The following is a 5,668-nucleotide window of genomic DNA, read 5'->3' as shown; positions in this document are numbered from 1 at the left end:
TGTTCCTTCACGAGGTCAGCATTTATGGAGGGTAGGGGATCCCCCACACCCTGATCTCCCTGTCCCATAGCAGGCACGGGCGTAATGAGCCATGCCCAGGTATATCTCTTGAGCGTAATTGTCTGACAGTGAAAGGAAGGACAGAAGACTGGTAAGTAACCAAAAAATGTGGAACTACAGAGTATTGATTCAGGAAGTTATAGGTGAGGGAGAAAAGTAAATGTCATGATATGCTCTCTGAAAGCAGTTGGTTTTTTACATCCAGTAGCCATTGGAGAGAAATAAGGAAAACTCACCAAGATTTATCTTCTAGCAGCTGATTTTCCAGACAGCCTCCTATTTTTGGTCTTTGCCATTTTTTTCCCTCTGGCTTTCTCATTGCTTATACTGATAAATACATATTTTGCTCAGGTTGCAACATTTATTTGTCTCAGGGAGGAATTGCTGTTGTTTGATTTGATTTTCCTATGAACAAATTGGGTTTTTTTTTAAAATTTTGATTGGAAGACTTGATAGGATTTCTTGAGTAAATTCATTGTGATGATTCTGTGAAGAAGGAGATCCCTGGGTTCTTACCAAGCACCTGGAAGGAAGGAAGACAGCTATTAAAATAATTTGTATAGAAAGGCTAATATATGTTTTGTTTCCTTTATTTTATTCAGCATCTCTTCCCAGTGTTTTCCAATTTGGTATTAACCCATGGGTTCTTTAGTCTGGGACACTCATCCTGCAGAAGTGCTGGGGTGCTTATCTCGGCTGTTTCTTATTTAATTTCAAAGCTGTCTTTGTTTCAAATTTGGCATTTTTAATGTTATTTCCATCAGAAGTAAAGAACTGTGAGACTGCGGTCGTAGTCAATGTAATTTGTGCTGAAGGAATAAATTGCACAATTCTGTAAGTTTCCTCTTTGAATACATTTTTGTGTCCTTCATTCTAGTTCGTGTTGTATGCTGCAACCTACAATATATTGCTTTGGCCAGTTCAGGCATGTGCTGGGATGCTCCTTATGCAGTAAGATGAGATTGTTAGGCCCAAGGGTCATGAATTAAATCAGATGCCTTTTATGTAGGTGACCAGAATGACTTGCTTACCTATGCTTTTATAAGCATTCCTAAAAACATTCTTCTTTTGGAAGACTAGAAGGTTCCAAGCTAAGCGTGGACACATCAGACAGTCAGAACAGTGGAGTTTGGCGAGGGTTAGAGACTTTAGCTGCAATCTAACACTCAATTAATGACGATATTATAGGGAAATTTAAAAAAATGTGAATTAGTGGTATGGTTGTAAATACTGTAGGAGTATTTACATTTTTTAAAAAGCTAATCTCTAATTCTAAGCTAAATTTTAAGTGAAGAATATTGGCTGTAGGTCTCTTAGAAGACCTTGAATAGTGAAAAAAGTATTGTTGGATCTTTTTGAAACCACAGTTCAAATAATTAGGAAGTAGTTCAAAAGAGCAAACACTGTGGGTTGTTTAGCATTATAGTAAAAGGAGCTGGGAGTGCTCCCTGCAGTCCTCTTCATTGCTAAACTCTACTATTTGAATTGCACGTGTTCAGTTCAACTGTCCACCTCAGTCTAAGTATTTAAAAAATCAGGAAATACAATTTAGCCATTTCCAATAATCAGATTTGGAAAAAAGTTTTGGCCCTATTTAAGGGGAAAAAAAAAAAGATCCTATGGTGCCTCCGTGCTTTGGAAGAAGGCTTGAATTTGATTGGGGATTACCTTTACTCTGAAAATCTGCCAATTTTGGTCAAGATGGAAACCTTTGAAAAAAATATTTGTAGTTTTCAGTTTGAGTACTCAGGAGAGACTGGCTTGTGCTTGGCAACTCTATAGAGTGTGTTTCAGTAGGTCTGAGTCTGGAGATGGGGCGGGGGGAGACTGGGCTTGATCAAATCCGTGGAAGTCCTTAACCATGGCTTAGCTTAATAACACATCAATTAATGGCATCCATGGTCTTAATCAGGGGATTAAGCCTACAAAAGCCATTAACTGATGCGCTAATAAGCAAGCCCCAGTTTGGGGCCATCTGGCAATCTGTAGGGGTGGGAATTCTGAGGCCCCTTGGCCACTCAAAGTGGGAGGGGGGGACACGCTGTGCTCAGCCCACAAAAATAGTGCTGGGCCCCATGGTCTGCCTGTGAAATGAGTGGGCAACCGCCTCTTAGAAGCACCTACATAGGTTCTTACATATTATCATGTGGTTAACACGTTAAATGGCAAATGTAATGTCACTCAGGGGTCTGTGAACATGTACGGTATCTAGCTCGCTTGAAGCACAGTGCTGGTAACACTGCAGTACTGTAGCTGAGGAACTACCAGTTTGTTGCCTGGTTCCAGTGGTAGCCAGGTATTTTTTTTTTCTGCCCAAGGTAACAGGGAAGTTGCATTACAAGACGTTTAAACAATGGTGTGATTGGGGAGACAAAATGTATTATTATTTTTCTTTTACAGATAATGTCTGCCCTAGACCCTCCTGCAGAGGACATGAGCAACAATCAAATTTCTGAGCTGAATCCATCTTATACACAGCCTCGCTTCCCTCGTGTAAATTTTGATTGGCACAAGCTATCAGAAAAAATGGAGAGAGAATACCAGGAGATTCGCGAGCAGTTGCAAAGAGGTTATAACCCCAGCATGAGAAATGAATGCAAGAGGTTAAAAACGTTCTTCCCCTATGACTCTGGTTCATCGTGGGCTCCCACAGAGATGGCTGCTGCCGGGTTTTATTACACAGGGGTTAAGTCTAATATATAGTGTTTCTGCTGTGGGCTGCTTTTATGTGCAACATCACCCAGATTGTCCCCAGATTCGGGGCATAAAAAATTTCGGCCTCAGTGTGACTTTGTGCAAGGGAAAGAGGTGGGTAACATTCTGCGGTATGACATACGTGTTCAGAGCGTAGAGGAGAGTCCGGCAGAGCCTACAGACAGGTACAAAGAGGAGGAGGCTAGACTTCAGTCTTTTGAAGCCTGGCCATTTTATGCCAGAGGAACCCAGCCAGCTGTGCTCTCTAGTGCTGGATTTTTCTTTACAGGTAAATGGAAATAGTGCTTTGAAGAATTCCTGGTTTGATTTATTAAATGATGTATCTGAATTTGCAAGGCATATCTGCTCTACAAGGCTGAGTACCACAGTAACAAATCCAGGTTTTTCTAAATGTTAATTTCCCCTACAGCACAACTTTGATATTGTGGCAGTTTTTCCAAACATAAATCAGAGAGAGATAATTGCCAGCAGGACATGTCTGCCCACAGCTCCCCTGGGCAGCTGTTCTCCTGGCTAACAATTTTCCACTGCAGAAGCCCCCTCTGCAGTCCCAATACACACCACCATTCACTTAATGGTGTTTGGTGTGCTGGTAGGAGGATCAGGATACTTGACGGTTAGAAGGTACTCCCAAGCTGTGATAATACTTGCCAGTCCAGCTCTGGTTTCACCCCATGAATTTAAGTACTATCTGAAGAAGCTTTTGTACTTTTTGAATTCTCAATTGATATATCACTGCAAAATAGGTCTACTTATTATGAATCAACATATTGAAAGTAAACTTAGTGATTTTGGAGAAGGCAATAAAATGGTAAACAATGTTATCCTACCAAGACTGTAGAATGTCTTTAAAAAAGAATAAAGTTTCAAGGTTTGGATGCGTACCTCATCTGATAGTTTCCTTTTCAGCCTTGTGCTTCATTAAGTCAGACTCCCCCTAAACTTGCCTAATTCAGAATCACATAACATCTAATCAAGTTTGCATAAGAGTTCCCTGTCATTTCACTCATTACAATGTAAGTCAGAAAGTTCCAATTAAAAAGATCCAAATTATTGAGCTGGTGTTCACTGTGATAGTTGTGTTTGCACAGCTGCTGTGTGGACAAAAGACCCCACAGAGTCTGGGATTATCTTTGACACATGATTCTCTACATGCAGGTGAAAAAGATAAAGTTCGGTGCTTTGCCTGTGGGGGATGTTTGGGGAACTGGGAAGAAGGTGATGAACCTTGGAAAGAACATGCCAAATGGTTTCCTGAGTAAGTGACTGATCATCCTTGAGAAATTTTTCCTTGCACAGTGAAGGCTGACCTGCATTCACTTTTGACATACTGCTGAAAGAGGACTAATTTAGGCTTTCGGGGTTGCTAAGTGATCAATATCAACATTTTTTTTCCTAAAACAAAAAAGCTTCCCACTGTAATTTTTCCAATGTGGGGGTGAGATGACTTCTAAAATGGAACACACATTTGTTCTCTACGTAACTGGTGTCCTTCTTCCTTGCACATTATTTCTAGGACTATTCCAGAGGCTAAGCTATGAGCTAACAGTGGTAAACAGTTGCCCTTAATAATTAGTTGGTTGTGTAAATAATATTGATGGTACCTATACATGTCATGTCCACTTACTGTCTGTGTCTGAAATGAAAAAAATGTTTAAATAGCTTATGGTATCTGAAATCATAACAAAAATAAAAGACCCTTCCCCAAAAGCAGGCCACAGCATTGAAACATTTAATTTCCTTTGTTTTGTAAGTATGAATTCCTTCATCATAAGAAATCCAGTGATGAAATTCAAGAGTACATTCAAAACTACAGTGGATTTGTAAAAGTGATGGTAAATCATTAATGGCTATATATTTTTTCTCTTTTTATCATAGAACTTGATGCTGAACTTGCCAAAATTTAATTAGTATGGTTAACATGAGGCAGTAAAAGAAATTCTGCTGACTTCAGGGGTAAACAGCTGACCCACATGTTCAGGTTCTGCAGGACCCTAGTGTCAGAATCCTGTTGCTATCTGAGGAAACTTGAACTCATGATCCACACTCCCTGGACATTGCAAAATGAGACTGATACAGCTATGGTTAGAACTAGCTGAGAGAGGGAGCTCAAGGGTAGTGTTACTTGTTTTTTTATTGATTAAACCAGAAAATCTGGAATGTGGCATGGGTCACCCACAGAATTTTATATTCCCAAGATGAGTTCTATTATATCTCTAAGATCTACTTCTGTCTGTCCTACTTCTTGTAGGGAGTTTCCCATCTCTAGCTGTACCCAGGTGGTGGTTCTTTTCAAGTGTCTTTTCAGCTTTCTTCAAAATCGAAAGTATGTTTAATCAGTTGATATCTGGAGGTGCTAGTGGTCCTAGCCCTGTTGTGTGGTTACTTCTTTTGCTTCACTAACCTACCACATAAACTTGAGATAAAATTTAAGAGAAGAAAATGTTGACTTTGAATTTTCATTCTGCTTGGGGAAAACGTTTCACAACTCCTTTGATAAAGAGGATATTACCTACAGAAACAGATACTGATTGAGAATGAATTCTACTGTAATCCTAAACACTTTTTTCTAGTTTCCTTGATCAGTTTTGAAAATAAACCAGGGGCAGGTTTTATTGTTTTCTAGAGAAAAGACTGTAAATATGCACAAGTAACTAGAAACATTCATAAGTCATACTCTCTCTGACTCCCATGTGCCTCTCAAAGAGAGATCAAGAGAGGAAATGCAACTGGGAACTTTAAAAGGAACCATTAGCCACGTCCATACAATATGTGATGCTGCAGACCCATCTGTGACGTCACACACCACACATTCAGGCATTTCCCATGCTGCTACCTTGTGGCGCAAGGGTTTTTTTTTAACCTTGGGAGATCCTTGGGTCAAAAAATCCCA

General features: G+C 39.9%; 1 long non-coding RNA gene across 1 annotated transcript; it reads left to right on the top strand.

The window, feature by feature from the left end:
* Nucleotides 1-106: 106 nt before the first annotated feature.
* On the top strand, nt 107-1,207 carry LOC109308054. The gene is made up of 3 exons (XR_002100448.1): nt 107-151; nt 825-894; nt 1,141-1,207. It is a non-coding gene; the product is annotated as an uncharacterized LOC109308054 (long non-coding RNA).
* Nucleotides 1,208-5,668: the final 4,461 nt, after the last annotated feature.

This window comes from Crocodylus porosus, unplaced genomic scaffold, assembly GCF_001723895.1.
Source record: "Crocodylus porosus isolate Cpor-Errol unplaced genomic scaffold, CroPor_comp1, whole genome shotgun sequence".
Classification (NCBI taxonomy): Eukaryota; Metazoa; Chordata; order Crocodylia; family Crocodylidae; genus Crocodylus; species Crocodylus porosus.
The sequence above is the reverse complement of the archived record's forward strand: the minus strand, read 5'-3'. Positions and strand labels throughout refer to the sequence as shown.